The sequence below is a fragment of the Hyla sarda genome, chromosome 10 (assembly GCF_029499605.1).
Source record: "Hyla sarda isolate aHylSar1 chromosome 10, aHylSar1.hap1, whole genome shotgun sequence".
In the NCBI taxonomy this organism is placed as follows: domain Eukaryota; kingdom Metazoa; phylum Chordata; class Amphibia; order Anura; family Hylidae; genus Hyla; species Hyla sarda.
The window spans coordinates 109883371-109902518 of NC_079198.1; positions in this window are offsets into that span (position 1 = coordinate 109883371).

A 19148-nucleotide genomic window follows, 5' to 3' on the forward strand; every position below is an offset into this window, starting at 1 on the left:
TATTTGCCCACTTTTCCTTGAACAAGTCCCCCAAATCTGTCAGATTGTGAGGACATCTCCGGTGCACAGCCCGTGTCAGATTACCCCACAGAAGTTTAATTACATTAAATGGGTTAACCAACATAAGGTGACTTTAGTAATTAAGTGTCATACAGTAATGGACATGCTTACCAAGGATCTGTGCTTGTGTTGGTGGTTGGTGGCCGTAGCCTGTGCACCCCATCACGCTGCTGGCTTGTTTTTGGGAACTGGCTACTTTCTGTTTTTGTGGCCTCCCCAGACTACAATTGCCCGGGATCTTTTGTTTCAAGGTGGGAGGGGACTTTATTTCCCGCCCACACATCCTTCACCCCACCTATTGCAGCACAGCCATACTCCCTTTGAATGAATGCCCGCACAGGTGCGTCGGTAACATCATCAGGGGGCTGGCTTTCCACATAATAGACAAAGCAGCAAAGCTCCCTTTCAGACTTGTGATGTATTGATTTCAGACTTGGGATTCAGACTTGTGATGTACTCGGGCCGCACAGCAAGCTGGGAAAGGTCCGAGACAACACTCATTCTGTAGGCAGCAGAAAATGAACTTCTGGGAAAAAGAAGATTTCCTACCAGCCACCAAACACAGGTAAGTGAAGTATATTAGTACTTACACTAACTTTACTGCCCCTGTCTCAAAAAAATTAAAAATCCCGGAATACCCCTTTAAGGTCTGGGCCATTTCAAAACGTTAATCTTCTTCTGGTGAAGCTGTTTTATGGATTTAGAGGTTTGCTTTGGGTCGTGCTGAAAGGTGAACTTCCTCTTCATCTTTGAAACGGACGGTTCAGGGTTTTGTGGTAAAATTGCCTTGTATTTGAAATGGTTTATAATTCCCTCCAACCTAACTAAGACCCCATTTCCTGCCGAGGAAAAACAGTTTCAAAGCATGATGTGGCCACACCATACTTTACCATGGGTCTGGTGTTCTTTGGGAGATTAATTATTTTTCAGCCAAACATTCCTTTTGGAATTATGACCAAAAAGTTCAACCTTGGTTTTAGGGGGCCTTTTTGCAAACTTCTGCCGGACTTGGATGTTTTTCTTTGTAAGAAAAGGCTTCCATCTAACCACTTTCCCCCATAGCCCAACTATAGGAAGAATGCACTTAGCACACCGCCAGTACTTGCCAGAAATGCCTGCAGTTCCTTTAATGTTGCAGTAGGTCCCAATTATGGAAGGATGTTCAGTTCTTGGTAATGTCTCTATTGTGCAATATTTTCTCCACCACTTGATGATGACTGTCTTTTCTGTGTTCCATGGTATATCTGATGCTTTGGAAATTCTTTTGTACCCTTCCTTTGACTAATATATTTCAACAATGAGATCCATCTGATGCTTTGGAAGATTTCGGCAGACCATGGCTCTGGCTCTGAAATGCCACTAAGCAAATTTCAGGAATCCTACTAGAGCAGCTGAACTTTTTTGGTGATTCTTTATTGGAGTCACTTTAAATGGTGGCTGGTTTGAATGACTTCTATTTAACATGAGTTTGTATATGATTGGTAAATTATGAACACATCCACATCCCCAGTTATAAGAGGGTGTACACACTTATGCAGATTCGGCTTTGGCTGTCTGGGAATGATGAAAGTTGAAGTCTAGCAACAGCTGGAGGCTCCCTGTTTGGTAAGGGTCTGTTTACATTATACATTTTTAACATGCAATCTTTAAACAAAAAGGCATGCTAAAAATGTTCAATGTGAATAGAGCCATACTTATTACCCTTGCACACGTTAACTCTTTCCTTGCTGGGCGTACGCATAATGCTTAGCCCAGCAAGGACTTACAGTAAAGCGAATCATCGGTACTTACCTCCTAGGATGCTGAAACTATGGCATTTTTGGCACGCAGTGGGGCAGTTTAGGCATTTGTTTTTGTTTTTTCATGAAGGTGGTGAGGGGCCTTGGGAAAAGGAAAAACATTTTGTTACACAAGCAAGAAATCATGTAAAAACCTAACATGCCGCATGTGACACACTACTGGCCAGGTTGTAGTTGTCGTTGTATAACTGACCTCCATTGTGTCCCCGTCTGGATGAGCCCTTCCTGCTCTGTATTATGGAAGCCAAATACTGAATGTGTTTCCACTTATCCTTTTCTTAATTCTTTCTGCAGTCTGGCCCAGCACTTAATCCCATCAAACGAAGATTAGAGCCCATAACTTATGTCACTCTGAACGGGTGGCTGTGAGGGGCCACAATCCTGGCGCCAGCTATATAAATCTGGAAAAGTCACCTGATGCGACTGACTCTCCTCCCATCTTCTACGGCTTTTAATGCAGAAGAGATTTTGGGTGATTGGCAGATCACTAGCTGCCATCCAGAAGCTTGAATCAATGAGAACGGTAAAAGGATCCATACATTAGGCGCTGTTCAGAGTTCCAGCAGGAAAGAAGTAGAGTGGTCCCTCAACATACGATTGTAATCTGTTCCAAATTGACCATCGTTTGTTGAAACGTTGAGGGATCCGTGCTATGTAAAGTATAGGACAGTGGTCTTCAACCTGTGGACCTCCAGATGTTGCAAAACTACAACACCCAGCATGCCCAGACAGCCAACGGCTGTCCGGGCATGCTGGGAGTTGTAGTTTTGCAACATCTGGAGGTCCGCAGGTTGAAGACCACTAGTATTGGAGGTTATACTGTACTCACGTGTCCCCGCCGCTCCGGATCATCACCGCTCGTCACCGCTGCCCAGGATGTCGCCTTCCATTGCTGCCGCCGCGTCCCCGGGGTGTCCCCGACGCTCCGGCAAGGCCTCTGCTTCCCCAGCATCCTCGCTCTCCGTCGCCGACATCACGTTGCTACGCACGCCGCTCCTATTGGACAACGGGACGGGGTGCGCAGCGGCATGATGATGACGATGGAGAGCGCCGACGATGCAGGGGTGTAACGCCGAGCGCTCTGGGTCCCGCGGCTTCCCCGGGGAGCTTGGGGCGTCTTGTTAACAGCAGCGCTCTGGTCTCTGTCTATGACCGCGAGCGCTGCTGTGTTCATACCGGCGGGGACGCGATCCGTGTGGCGGGTCAGGCCCGCTCACGGATGACGCCCCGTTCCACTCACCCTCCTCCTCCGTCTGTCTCGTCCCGGCGCTCCCTAGGGCGCGCGCGCGTCGGCTTTCTAAGATTTAAAGGGCCAGCGCACCGCTAATTGGTGCCTGGCCCATTCAATTTAATCACCTCCCTACACTATATAAACTCACTTCCCCCTTCCTATCCCTGCCGGATCTTGTTGCCTTGTGCCCTGAGAAAGCGTATAGTGCGTTCCCTAGCCTGTGTACCCAGACCTACTGCTGCCCCTGACTACGAACCTCGCTGCCTGCCCTGACCTTCTGCTACGTCTGACCTCGCCTCTGCCTAGTCCTTGTGTACCATGCCAAATCAGCTACCAGTGCGGTCGAGTTGCTACTGGAGGATACGACCTGGTGGTTACCGCCGCAGCAAGTCCATCCCGCCTTGTGGCGGGCTCTGGTGAAAACCAGTAACCACTTCGAACCGGTCCTCTGGTACAACCCGCGTCATCGCCTCACTGGTCCAGAGGATCCACTACCAGTCCTGCCAGTATGTGACAAGGGAATCCCGAATAGGACGTGCCGGAGCCCCGAGGACAGGTAAGTGGCAGCTGTCCGGTGGCAGCTGAAGCAGTCTGTGCTGCGGGATAGCCGTTTATGCAATGGCCCCGACATACAAAAGCATTGTAAGTTGATGCTGCCTTCAACATGCGATGGCCATACTGTATATCCAAAGCGAGAATATGATATAAGTACCATCAGGCACCATGTTTATTCAGTTCAGTGCCTGATGGGACTTATATCATATTCTCGCTTTGGATATACTTCTTTCCTGCTGGAACTCTGAACAGCGCCTAATGTATGGGCCTTTTTGCCGTTCTCATTGATTCTACAGACAGGACTGGATCTCCTACTCCTGTGACCTGTTGGGCTTTGCAGTTCTCTTCCGCCAGGAGCTTATTTGTATCCCAATTTAGGGGTGATAAGTGATGATTATCCGCTACTAGGTGAGCGGCCACCCACAAGGCTGGCGTTGTTCGGTGTTTTCCCCCATCTGGTGTCTTAGGTAATACACGAGGTACGGTCCCTCTATTTATTTTTAAGGTATCCAGAAGCTTGAGTCGAGCCTATCACCAGTCTCTTCCAGGCTGCCCCTGCTGGTTCTGTAATTGGTCGTGCAATCTATACTGACGTGCGAGTACGGTTTTCATGTGTAATGGCAGCAAGGCTTTGAAAAATGTCATGATTTTTTTGCATTGTAAAAAAAAAAACTACAAATGATATCAACTTACTTTTACTATGTACATGAAGGACAACTTGTGACAAAAAAACAATGTCAGAATTATCGTGATTGGCAAAACGTTACCAGAGTTATTCTCTAATAAAGACAGACATCCCCAATGTGAAAAAACAGGCCTAGTCTTTCAGGGGGCATACAGGTTTATTTGTGTTGGTCCTTAAGGGGTTAAATCAATTGGTGCCAGAAAGTTAAACAGATTTGTAAATTACTTCTATTAAAACATCTTAATCCTTCCAGTACTTATAAGCTGCTAAATACTACAGAGGAAATTCTTTTCTTTTTGGAACACAGATGTTACGCCGAGCGCTCCGGGTTCCCGCTCCTCCCCGGAGCGCTCGCTTCACCTCCTCCGCTGCAGCGCCCCGGTCACGTCCTCTGACCCGGGGCGCTGCGATCCTGCTGCTAGCCGGGATGCGATTCGCGATGCGGGTAGCGCCCGCTCGCGATGCGCACCCCGGCTCCCCTACCTGACTCGCTCCCCGTCTGTTCTGTCCCGGCGCGCGCGGCCCCGCTCCCTAGGGCGCGCGCGCGCCGGGTCTCTGCGATTTAAAGGGCCACTGCGCCGCTGATTGGCGCAGTGGTTCCAATTAGGGTTATCACCTGTGCACTCCCTATATTACCTCACTTCCCTTGCACTCCCTTGCCGGATCTTGTTGCCTTAGTGCCAGTGAAAGCGTTCCTTGTGTGTCCCTTGCCAGTGTTTCCAGACCTTCTGCCGTTGCCCCTGACTACGATCCTTGCTGCCTGCCCCGACCTTCTGCTACGTCCGACCTTGCTTCTGCCTACTCCCTTGTACCGCGCCTATCTTCAGCAGCCAGAGAGGTGAGCCGTTGCTAGTGGATACGACCTGGTCACTACCGCCGCAGCAAGACCATCCCGCTTTGCGGCGGGCTCTGGTGAAAACCAGTAGTGGCTTAGAACCGGTCCACTAGCACGGTCCACGCCAATCCCTCTCTGGCACAGAGGGTCCACTACCTGCCAGCCGGCATCGTGACAGTAGATCCGGCCATGGATCCCGCTGAAGTTCCTCTGCCAGTTGTCGCTGACCTCACCACGGTGGTCGCCCAGCAGTCACAACAGATTGCGCAACAAGGCCAACAGCTGTCTCAACTGACCGTTATGCTACAACAGTTGCTACCACAGCTTCAGCAGTCATCTCCTCCGCCAGCTCCTGCACCTCCTCCGCAGCGAGTGGCCGCTCCTGGGATACGCTTATCCTTGCCGGATAAATTTGATGGGGACTCTAAGTTTTGCCGTGGCTTCCTTTCCCAATGTTCCCTGCATCTGGAGATGATGTCGGACCTGTTTCCCACTGAAAGGTCTAAGGTGGCTTTCGTAGTCAGTCTTCTGTCCGGAAAAGCCCTGTCATGGGCCACACCGCTCTGGGACCGCAATGACCCCGTCACTGCCTCTGTACACTCCTTCTTCTCGGAAATCCGAAGTGTCTTTGAGGAACCTGCCCGAGCCTCTTCTGCTGAGACTGCCCTGTTGAACCTGGTCCAGGGTAATTCTTCCGTTGGCGAGTATGCCGTACAATTCCGTACACTTGCTTCAGAATTGTCCTGGAATAATGAGGCCCTCTGCGCGACCTTCAAAAAAGGCCTATCCAGCAACATTAAAGATGTTCTGGCCGCACGAGAAATTCCTGCTAATCTACATGAACTTATTCACCTAGCCACTCGCATTGACATGCGTTTTTCTGAAAGGCGTCAGGAACTCCGCCAAGATATGGACTCTGTTCGCACGAGGCGTTTCGTCTCCTCGGCCCCTCTCTCCTCTGGTCCCCTGCAATCTGTTCCTGTGCCTCCCGCCGTGGAGGCTATGCAGGTCGACCGGTCTCGCCTGACACCTCAAGAGAGGACACGACGCCGTATGGAGAACCTCTGCCTGTACTGTGCTAGTACCGAACACTTCCTGAGGGATTGTCCTATCCGTCCTCCCCGCCTGGAAAGACGTACGCTGACTCCGCACAAAGGTGAGACAGTCCTTGATGTCTACTCTGCTTCTCCACGTCTTACTGTGCCTGTGCGGATGTCTGCTTCTGCCTTCTCCTTCTCTACAGTGGCCTTCTTGGACTCTGGTTCTGCAGGAAATTTTATTTTGGCCTCTCTCGTCAACAGGTTCAACATCCCAGTGACCAGTCTCGCCAGACCCCTCTACATCAATTGTGTAAATAATGAAAGATTGGACTGTACCATACGTTTCCGCACGGAGCCCCTTCTTATGAGCATCGGATCTCATCATGAGAGGATTGAACTTTTGGTCCTCCCCAATTGCACCTCGGAGATTCTCCTTGGACTTCCCTGGCTTCAACTTCATTCCCCAACCCTGGATTGGTCCACTGGGGAGATCAAGAGTTGGGGGTCCTCTTGTTCCAAGAACTGTCTAAAACCGGTTCCCAGTAACCCTTGCCGTAACTCTGTGGTTCCTCCAGTAACCGGTCTCCCTAAGGCCTATATGGACTTCGCGGATGTTTTCTGCAAAAAACAAGCTGAGACTCTACCTCCTCACAGGCCTTATGATTGCCCTATCGACCTCCTCCCGGGTACTACTCCACCCCGGGGCAGAATTTATCCTCTCTCTGCCCCAGAGACTCTTGCCATGTCCGAATACGTCCAGGAGAATCTAAAAAAGGGCTTTATCCGTAAATCCTCCTCTCCTGCCGGAGCCGGATTTTTCTTTGTCTCCAAAAAAGATGGCTCCCTACGTCCTTGCATTGACTACCGCGGTCTTAATAAAATCACGGTTAAGAACCGCTACCCCTTACCCCTCATCTCTGAACTCTTTGATCGCCTCCAAGGTGCCCACATCTTCACTAAATTGGACTTAAGAGGCGCCTATAACCTCATCCGCATCAGAGAGGGGGACGAGTGGAAAACGGCATTTAACACCAGAGATGGACACTTTGAGTATCTGGTCATGCCCTTTGGACTGTGCAATGCCCCTGCCGTCTTCCAAGACTTTGTCAATGAAATTTTTCGTGATCTATTATACTCCTGTGTTGTGGTATATCTGGACGATATCCTAATTTTTTCTGCCAATCTAGAAGAACACCGCCAGCATGTCCGTATGGTTCTTCAGAGACTTCGTGACAACCAACTCTATGCCAAAATTGAGAAATGTCTGTTTGAATGCCAATCTCTTCCTTTTCTAGGATATTTGGTCTCTGGCCAGGGACTACAGATGGATCCAGACAAACTCTCTGCCGTCTTAAATTGGCCACGCCCCTCCGGACTCCGTGCTATCCAACGCTTTTTGGGGTTCGCCAATTATTACAGGCAATTTATTCCACATTTTTCTACCATTGTGGCTCCTATCGTGGCTTTAACCAAGAAAAATGCTGATCCCAAGTCCTGGCCTCCTCAAGCAGAAGACTCCTTTAAACAACTCAAGTCTGCCTTTTCTTCGGCTCCCGTGCTCTCCAGACCTGACCCTTCCAAACCCTTCCTATTGGAGGTTGATGCCTCCTCAGTAGGAGCTGGAGCTGTTCTTCTACAAAAAAATCCTTCCGGGCATGCTGTCACTTGTGGTTTTTTCTCTAGGACCTTCTCTCCAGCGGAGAGGAACTACTCCATCGGGGATCGAGAGCTTCTAGCCATTAAATTAGCACTTGAGGAATGGAGGCATCTGCTGGAGGGATCAAGATTTCCTGTTATTATCTACACCGACCACAAGAACCTCTCCTACCTCCAGTCGGCCCAACGGCTGAATCCTCGCCAGGCCCGGTGGTCTCTGTTCTTTGCCCGATTTAATTTTGAGATTCACTTTCGTCCTGCCGATAAGAACATTAGAGCCGATGCTCTCTCTCGCTCCTCGGATGCCTCAGAAGTTGATCTCCCTCCGCAACACATCATTCCACCTGACTGCCTGATCTCCACTTCTCCTGCCTCCATCAGGCAGACTCCTCCAGGAAAGACCTTTGTTTCTCCACGCCAACGCCTCGGAATCCTCAAATGGGGTCACTCCTCCCATCTCGCAGGTCATGCGGGCATCAAGAAATCTGTGCAACTCATCTCCCGCTTCTATTGGTGGCCGACTCTGGAGACGGATGTTGGGGACTTTGTGCGAGCCTGCACTATCTGTGCCCGGGATAAGACTCCTCGCCAGAAGCCCGCTGGTTTTCTTCATCCTCTGCCTGTCCCCGAACAGCCTTGGTCTCTGATTGGTATGGATTTTATTACTGATTTACCCCCTTCCCGTGGCAACACCGTTATTTGGGTGGTCGTTGATCGATTCTCCAAAATGGCACATTTTATTCCTCTTCCTGGTCTTCCTTCTGCGCCTCAGTTGGCTAAACAATTTTTTGTACACATTTTTCGTCTTCACGGGTTGCCTACGCAGATTGTCTCGGATAGAGGGGTCCAATTCGTGTCTAAATTCTGGAGAGCTCTCTGTAAACAACTCAAGATTAAATTAAATTTTTCCTCTGCATATCATCCCCAGTCCAATGGACAAGTAGAAAGAATTAACCAGATCCTGGGTGATTATTTGCGACATTTTGTTTCCTCCCGCCAGGATGACTGGGCAGATCTCCTTCCATGGGCCGAATTCTCGTATAACTTCAGGGTCTCTGAATCTTCCTCCAAATCCCCATTTTTCGTGGTGTACGGCCGTCACCCTCTTCCCCCCCTCCCTACCCCCTTGCCCTCTGGTCTGCCCGCTGTGGATGAAATTTCTCGTGACCTTTCCATTATATGGAGAGAGACCCAAAATTCTCTCTTACAGGCTTCTTCACGCATGAAGAGGTTCGCGGATAAGAAAAGAAGAGCTCCCCCCGTTTTTTCCCCTGGAGACAAGGTATGGCTCTCCGCTAAATATGTCCGCTTCCGTGTCCCTAGCTACAAGTTGGGACCACGCTATCTTGGTCCTTTCAAAATTTTGTGTCAAATTAATCCTGTCTCTTATAAACTTCTTCTTCCTCCTTCTCTTCGTATCCCTAATGCCTTTCACGTCTCTCTTCTCAAACCACTCATCCTCAACCGTTTTTCTCCCAAATCTGTTCCTCCCACTCCTGTTTCCGGCTCCTCGGACGTCTTCTCGGTCAAGGAGATTTTGGCTGCCAAAAAGGTCAGAGGGAAAAATTTTTTTTTTAGTAGACTGGGAGGGTTGTGGTCCTGAAGAGAGATCCTGGGAACCTGAGGACAACATCCTTGACAAAAGTCTGCTCCTCAGGTTCTCAGGCTCCAAGAAGAGGGGGAGACCCAAGGGGGGGGGTACTGTTACGCCGAGCGCTCCGGGTTCCCGCTCCTCCCCGGAGCGCTCGCTTCACCTCCTCCGCTGCAGCGCCCCGGTCACGTCCTCTGACCCGGGGCGCTGCGATCCTGCTGCTAGCCGGGATGCGATTCGCGATGCGGGTAGCGCCCGCTCGCGATGCGCACCCCGGCTCCCCTACCTGACTCGCTCCCCGTCTGTTCTGTCCCGGCGCGCGCGGCCCCGCTCCCTAGGGCGCGCGCGCGCCGGGTCTCTGCGATTTAAAGGGCCACTGCGCCGCTGATTGGCGCAGTGGTTCCAATTAGGGTTATCACCTGTGCACTCCCTATATTACCTCACTTCCCTTGCACTCCCTTGCCGGATCTTGTTGCCTTAGTGCCAGTGAAAGCGTTCCTTGTGTGTCCCTTGCCAGTGTTTCCAGACCTTCTGCCGTTGCCCCTGACTACGATCCTTGCTGCCTGCCCCGACCTTCTGCTACGTCCGACCTTGCTTCTGCCTACTCCCTTGTACCGCGCCTATCTTCAGCAGCCAGAGAGGTGAGCCGTTGCTAGTGGATACGACCTGGTCACTACCGCCGCAGCAAGACCATCCCGCTTTGCGGCGGGCTCTGGTGAAAACCAGTAGTGGCTTAGAACCGGTCCACTAGCACGGTCCACGCCAATCCCTCTCTGGCACAGAGGGTCCACTACCTGCCAGCCGGCATCGTGACAACAGAGCTCTCCGCTGACATCACAAGCACAGTGCTCTCTGCTGACATCTCTGTCCATTTTAAGAACTGCAAACCTATGCTGCTCTGAACAGTTCCTAAAATGGACAGAGATGTCAGCAGAGAGCACTGTGCTTGTGATCTTAGCAGAGAGCACTGTGTTCCAAAAAGAAAAGAATTTCCTCTGTAGTATTCAACAGCTAATAAGTACTCAAAATATTAAGATTTTTTTAATAGAAGGGATTTACACATCTGTTTAACTTTCTGGCACCAGTTGTTAAAAAAAATAAAAAAAAATAGTAATAATTCCACTGGAGTACCCCTTTAAAGCTGAAGTAGGCCTCTGGCCTTAGGACACAACACACAGCACACCTGAGCTTAGCTTTTGCTCAGGAGCCTGAATGGTATTAGACTGACTAACTCCTCCCCTGCACCTCACTATACAGAGGGAGACTTTTGGGGTCTCATTGGTTCACATGATCACATGGGGTCCACTGTTCACATTTTAAAGGCACCGTAACATGTTGAACATACACACATGAAACCAAACCATTACAAAATTAATTTAAGTTATTCTAATTTTACAATATTCACATCATTAATATAATAGTAGGATGCTAGTGGGCCCAACACCTTGCGCTACCAGGCTGCCCGAGACAGTCCAAAACCACGCGAAAGCCACTGGTGTTGGGACACCACAGAGATATATAAGATGATTCCCTGCATGCTCTGTGGTGTACCGGTACAGGACCTTGTCCTGTCCCTGTCTTAAGTCCCCTCAGTTAGAGTCCCTCCATTCCACAGGGCTCTCCTGCAGGGCTTGCCCCTTGTTCGCCTCGTATAAATGTTTTCCTGTATATTGTACCATATGCATATAGAGGTAGTACAAATATATAGGACCTTCCTAAGTCATGTGATGAGGTCATGTGATGTAGCCAGAATTCTCTGCGTTCAGAACCTACAGGCTTTGCAGTCAATGGGATTAGTCCAGCCCCCTTAGTATATAAGGGGCTGCAGTCTCTAAATTCTCTCTCTTGCTCCTGCTCTCTTGGGACCTGGACATTAAGCCAAGCACAATCAGTATATCTCATCTCATCTCAACTAGGCCAAAACCTAAAGATCCAGCAGCCACTAAAACTGTGAGTTATAAAGCTCTATCTACAAATTATTTATGACTACTATTCAACTCAAATCCTATAATTAGTAGCACAGTGACCTGCTGGAAGCTCAAGACTATTAGTCCCAGCAAAGCCTGTGAGGAACCTGCATCCTGGTTACCTCAAGAGAAACTGTTTAATTGTAAAGACTGTTGGCATAAGAAGTTCAGTAAAAGTTCCAGTTATCTCATAAAATCTGCTGTGGACATTCCGTTTATTATCCTGCTGTTTGTGGACCGGTTGTCGGCAGGGCCTTCTATACAAAACAACGTCACCCTGGCGTCACAACAAACCAAGGGTTAGTACCACCAGACCCTGTAGCATCATCAGGGTGTGCGAGATGTGCGGCCAAACAGGGCACCATAGCAACAGGGGCGCCTGGCGGCCGACACATCGCCTTTTTTTTTTTTTTTTTAACCTATTGCTAGGACGCGGGACCCTTAGGAATCATTGCAGGGCCATTACACATAGCAGTCATTAGGGAGATGAGGAGCTGTACATGTATGTTCTCTCTCCCCTGCTGTGGCTTCTTGTGACCGTGCAAACTTACGTCCTCCCAAGACAGAGCAGGGGGATGTGAAGGAGCTGTGCACCTACGTCCCCTCCCCCCGCTCTGTGTTTTCCTTCCCCTGTGCAAACTTGAGAGCTCCCGTGGTAGATGATGTCCTGTGGTGACACAGCAGGGGGGGGAGGGGCTGTGTACGTCCTCGCTCTCCCCTTGCTGTGTACGTCCTCGCTCTCCCCTTGCTGTTTACGTCCTCGCTCTCCCCTTGCTGTGTCTGCCTGTGTAATGCAGAGCTGCGTCCTCCATGGTGTGAGGTGAAATTTCCGAACCCGCGCAGTGACAGGAGTAGATGCAGCCTCACTGCACCGATCCCCGGCAGGGTAAGTGAACTTGCGGGCGGTTGTGGAGGTGATAAGGGGGGGGGGGTGTTATGTGGCCATGAGAGGTGCAGGAGGGTGTTATGGGGGTGATGAGAGGTGCAGGGGGGTGTTATGGGGGCGATGAGAGGTGCAGGGGGGTGTTATGGGGGCGATGAGAGGTGCAGGGGGGTGTTATGGGGATGATGAGAGGTGCAGGGGGGTGATGGGGATGATGAGAGGTGCAGGGGGGTGATGGGGATGATGAGAGGTGCAGGGGGGTGATGGGGATGATGAGAGGTGCAGGGGGGGTGATGGGGATGATGAGAGGTGCAGGGGGGTGATAGGGATGATGAGAGGTGCAGGGTGGTGATGGGGATGATGAGAGGTGCAGGGGGGTGATGGGGATGATGAGAGGTGCAGGGGGGTGATGGGGATGATGAGAGGTGCAGGGAGGGGGGATGGGGATGATGAGAGGTGCAGGGGGGGATGGGGATGATGAGAGGTGCAGGGGGGGTGATGGGGATGATGAGAGGTGCAGGGGGGGTGATGGGGATGATGAGAGGTGCAGGGGGGTGATGGAGGTGATGAGAGGTGCAGGGGGATGGTAATGGGGGTGATGAGAGGTTCAGGGGGGTAATGAAAGGTGCAGGGGAAGGTTATGGGGGTGAGGAGGAGAGGGGGGTTATAGTAGTGAAGAGGAGGGGTTTGGCGGGGGATTTATGGGTGATGAGGACACAGGATGAGAGGGGGTGTATATGTATATATCATGTGTATGCATGTATGTCAGAATTATATTCATGGTACAGTGTGTGGCAGTATTATATTCAGGGTACAGTGTGTGGCAGGATTATATATAGTGGGTACAGTGTGTGCCAGGATTATATTCAAGGTACAGTGTATGGCAGTATTCTATTCATGGTACAGTGTATAGCAGTATTATATTCAGGGTACAGTGTGTGGCAGTATTATATTCAGAGTACATTGTATGGAAGTATTCTATTCATGGTACAGTGTGTGGCAGTATTATATTTAGTGGGTACAGTGTGGGGCAGTATTCAGGGTACAGTGTGTGGCAGTATTATATTCAGGATACAGTGTATAGCAATATTATATTCAGGGTACAGTATATAGCAGTATTATATTCAGGGTACAGTGTGTGGCAGTATTATATTTAGTAGGTACAGTGTATAGTAGTATTATATTCAGGGTACAGTGTACAGCAGTATTATATTCAGGGTACAGTGTGGGGCAGTATTATATTCAGGGTACAGTGTGTGGCAGGATTATATTCAGGGTACAGTGTATAGCAATATTATATTCAGGGTACAGTATATAGCAGTATTATATTCAGGGTACAGTGTGTGGCAGTATTATATTTAGTAGGTACAGTGTATAGTAGTATTATATTCAGGGTACAGTGTACAGCAGTATTATATTCAGGGTACAGTGTGGGGCAGTATTATATTCAGGGTGCAGTGTGTGGCAGGATTATATTCAGGGTACAGTGTGTGGCAGGATTATATTCAGGGTACAGTGTGTGGCAGTATTATATTTAGTGGGTACAGTGTATAGCAGTATTATATTCAGGGTACAGTGTACAGCAGTATTATATTCAGGGTACAGTGTGGGGCAGTATTTTATTTAGGGTACACTTTCTGGCAAGGTTATAATGATTACTGTCTTCATACAGAGGATGAGGTTCTGCTGACAGTGAGGAGCCAATGATGTCTGGATGTCAGACTCTGCAGAGAAGATGGAGCTGGAGGAAGACCTGATCTCTGGACCAGATGAAGAAGAAAAGATAACAGAGAAGATATCACTCAAGCCAGAAGACGTCACTCAGGTCACTGATATCATTTTGTATTCTCTTGACTGTCCCATCAGAGCTGTAGTCACTTGTAAGTTCTGCAGTGATGATGGGTAAAACTGTGTCCAATCTGTGTCTCTCCAGCTGTTACAAAACTACAACTCCCATTGCCAGAGGCTCTCCAGACATGATGGGAGTTTTAGCTTTCCAACAGCTGGAGTACCCACTTCAACCGAGATGATCGGTGGGGGTCTCAGCAGTAAACCAATGCTCGAACCACCCGCGATCTATAACTTATCCTTAAAATAATATTGGGGGCAGGCCACGTTGGGGGTGGAGCGCCACAAGGTTAGCTTGCACAGGGCGCCAGAACACCTAGGGCCGGCCCTGAGCATCATTGCAACACCCCTATACCACTACTCTCCCGGCTCACCACACTCTATTAGGCGGGGTTCACATATGTCCAGCATCCGACATAGGTCAACTCAGCCTAGATCTGGACGCAACTAATGACAAGTTGTCGTCAGTTGTCTGGCATCCGGTGTCCATTGTTTCTGCATTCCCCTGTCCGGTGCTCCCTGGCGTGTCCAACCATCTGGCGTCAAAATTGAGATGATTGTGAACTGTCAATTCAAATTAATGGGGTCAGTTCTATCATTAGTTTCCTTCCGGTGCACGCCAGAGGAAAACTATGCTGGACGCCTGATATATGTGAACCCAGCCTTACAGATCTCGGTACATAACACCGTAGGGCACAGTCATTGCTAGCTCGGATACGCAACCCCACATTACATTCTGGTAATGGAGCAGAACCTGCAGACCTGTGGTCCTGTCAGGAGAATGATGGGTGTGCAGAGGCCCCGGTTTTCTTATCTGCCTCTTTGGCTCTGATTTTGTGATTAGGAATAAGGAGGAATATGTAGACTGGAGAAAGTTGTAGCAAACATCAATCGTGTCAGCAGGACAAGAGACTCTGGACAGGTTTTCAGTGTGGGTGTGAATAAAGGGCTGGGTGCTGAGGCCTGGGCACTGCATGCTGGGGGCCTGGGTGCTGAAGACCATCTGCTGGGGCCAAGTGTTTCTCAGAGTTGAGTCGGTGGAGCATTCTTCTTCTTGATCGTTCCGTTATGGATATTACGCAGAATGTAAAAAAAACATCTTTGCTTTTAGAGCCAAAAATCTGCCAGCTGTGAAGGTCAGAACAACTGTGCGGAGCTGAGCCTGGGAACTGGAACCACGCAGAAGATAATATGGGACGGAGCCAGGATGAAGACCAGACCTGGCATCAGACATACAGCATCTTCCACACATTGTCCGACGCTCTACTTCTGGCCTCTTGTGGTAATTGGCATGTAATGGCCGAGGTGCCAGAAGACGTTCTGGTAAGGACAAAATGGGGCTTCACCTGGTCAAGGAGGGGGGGGGGGGGGATGAGGTCATGGGACTAACCATACCCCAATGTAGGACGGTTATTCTTTAAAGCCTCTTTAGAAGAGATGGATGGTGGGTTACCTGGTCTCTTTGGTGATTAAAGGGCATCTGTGGTGGCCCAGTACGAACTGCACGAACTACCAAGCCAAACATAGTCTGGTGACTGAGGTATTAAATGGTTTATAAAGTACAGTAAAATGTGTATTTCAAGTGCAGAATGCCTTAGTAACTGTGTTTTTCTACATTGCATATGTGCCTTTCCAAGATATTTCTGTCACAACGTGCATACACTTTTCCAGCATGCAAAGCTGACATCCTGCAAACATTGCATTGTACAGTGGTCCCTCAAGTTACAATATTAATTGGTTCCAGGACGACCATTGTATGTTGAAACCATTGTATGTTGAGACCAGAACTCTATGGAAACCTGGTAATTGGTTCCGAAGCCCCCAAAATGTTATCCAAAAATAGGAAAAAGTGAGGATTAAAGAAAAATAAGTAGATAGCGAATATAGATAAAACAAGTCCTTACATATAAAAGTAAGAAAGATCTGCTGGGAGCTGTAAATCACTGTATATCAGTGTTTCCAAACCAGGGTGCCTCCAGCTGTTGCAAAACTACAACTCCCAGCATGCCCGGACAGCCGTTGGCTGTCCGGGCATGCTGGGAGTTGTAGTTTTGCAACAGCTGGAGGCACCCTGCTTGGGAAACAATGGTTTACGTAGAGTACAGGAGCTTCTTCAGGGTCCTATACAGTAGACACAGTGTCCCAAATGGAGCCGCCCTTACTTGGTGTCCAAAGGAGCAGCTAACCCTGGCACAGGTAAGGAGTAGTAGTTCCTCCCTGTACTGTAGGGGGCGCTACCAGACAGCCAGTCAGTGCATACGCTTCAGTAATAGAGGTGATTTACAAGTAAAATGCCCATTCTGATTGGTCAGTTCCTCCAGTTGTGACAGGTATCACAGATCTGGACTGTCCGTAGCATTGTATGTTGAGTCTGGTTTCAAGTTACAATGGTCCAGAAAAGACCATTGTATGTTGAAACTATTGTATGTTGAGGCCATTGTAAGTTGAGGGATCACTGTACAACAAAAGTAAGAATCATCATATCTTAGAAGGGTCGGCACAAGACATTGTGCTACCTGGGTCCAAGAATAAAATGTTGCCCCACAAAAAAAAAAACAAAAAAAAAAACACATACAGCATTTGGCATACAGTCATCCCTCACACTGTAGTGTCCAGGATCCAGTCACCCTTCTCAAGACAGTCTAAAATACTGTCACCACCATTGGCTGTCCTTCTCATGTGATAGGCCCTGCGTGGACTGGAAGTCATTTTCTCTATGCAATTCTATAAGACACTCCTTGTGATTCTGATAGTTATATAGCAGGGCAGGTCTTCAGCTTCACTATACTAATGGTTGGAGTAAAAGACAACTTTTAGGGTACATTCCCACACGGCGTATTTGCTGCGTATTTGCTGCTGCGTATTTTATTTTCTCTGTTGAAGTCAATGGGTAGGAAAATACGCAGCACCAAATACGCAGCAAATACGCAGCAAAATACGCCGTGTGGGGACGTACCCTTAGGGTGCGTTCACACACTATTACTAGCAGCGGGTTTCACGCTGCGGGAAACCTGCTGCGAGTTACGCTACCATTCATTTGAATGGGTCCACAGACAGTCCGCAATAGTGTCAGATTTGTGGACTGTCCGCGGACCCATTTAAATCAATGGTAGCGTAACTCAAAGCGGGTTTCCCGTAGCGGGAAACTCGCTGCTAGCTCCTAGCGTGTGAACGCACCCTTACCCAGAGTATCTCTCTAAGGGGTTCTACAGTGATTCATTTCTTTAAAAAAATCAGCTGGATGAGGGGGTAATAAATGAATGGGTTTCCGTTCACAAATTCACACTTCGGAATTTGTGAAGCGGATTTTGTGAACGGAAAATCCGCTTGGAAATTTCCGCCTGAAGAATGGCGTTGCTCATTCTTCAGGCGGAAATACTCGCGGAACACTTTGCAGTCTATTGGAGACTGCCGTGTCCGCGCGGTCCTAGCGCCGACTGATTCAGTCGGCCCTGGCCGCACTCGGAATCTCCGGGCGCAAATTTTCCGCCCGGAGATTCCGCAGTGTGAACCTAGCCTTACAGTCTCTTTTGCCATGGTTCGCCCCCTGTGAGAATCCTTGCTTAGTTAGCTCAAGTAATAAGCACGTGGGGGTAGATTTATCAAAACCTGTCCAGAGGAAAAGTTGCTGAGTTGCCCATAGCAACCAATCAGATCGCTTCTTTCATTTTTCACAGGCCTCTTTAAAAATGAAAGAAGCGATCTGATTGGTTGCTATGGGCAACTCAGTAACTTTTCCTCTGGACAGGTTTTGATAAATCTCCCCCTATAGCTTTTACAAAGAGCTGTCTAAGTCATATATCTCCTGAAAACATAATCTGAGAAAGTCACGTCATCTTAAAGGGACAGTGACCAGAATCTGCTTTTCCTGATTCTAAAGTTGTATCATCAAGCTGTACCAACTTATAGTGTCTGTACTGAACTGCCTGAGGATTTAAAGGGGTACTCCTGTGGAAAACATGTTTCTTAAATCAACTGGTGATAGATAAACAGATTTGTAAATTAGAAATAATAAATAGGAATACAGACCTCTAGATACACATATGGGGGTGTTCTATGTGAAATGGAAAACTATGATGAATGTTAAAATGAAAGTGATAATATTCAAGATGTGATAATTCCTATATATAACCATATACCATAAATAGTATAAATGGTATATAAAATAATAATGCAGGCCAAGTGAGAATAATAATGTCATTTTTAATCATTAAATATTAAATGTGAGGCTGTGCAGGACCCTTGTTCAGACCGCACCATCAATATGAATATTTGATTAGACTAAAAGACATAACAATAGTAAATAAAAATAAAAAATTAAAATAAATATAGGTAATTTTAAAAATGGCTGGAAATTGAAATGTTTAGTCCCCAATATTGGCAGCTTGATAGGATAGATTATAAATGCTCAATTAGTGAATGGAGGAGTTATAGTACTCAGGATAAAGTTCAAGTCCTATACAATGTATGAGATATTCCGCTGGGCAGTATAGTTCTCCCCACATTAGGTGCAGTATAGTTCCCCCACATTAAGTGCAGTATAGTTCCCCCACATTAGGTGCAGTATAGTTCTCCACATTAGGTGCAGTATAGTTCCCCCACATTAGGTGCAGTATACTTCCCCCACATTAGGTGCAGTATAGCTCCCCACATTAGGTGCAGTATAGTTCCTGCACATTAGGTGCAGTATTTTCCCCCACATTAGGTGCAGTATAGTTCCCCACATTAGGTGCAGTATAGCTCCCCACATTAGGTGCAGTATTTTCCCCCACATTAGGTGCAGCATTTCCCCCCACATTAGGTGCAGTATTTTCCCCCACATTAGGTGCAGTATTTTCCCCCACATTAGGTGCAGTATTTTCCCCCACATTAGGTGCAGTATAGTTCCCCACATTAGGTGCAGTATTTTCCCCCACATTAGGTGAAGTATTTTCCCCCACATTAGGTGCAGTATAGCTCCCCACATTAGGTGCAGCATGTTCCCCCACATTAGGTGCA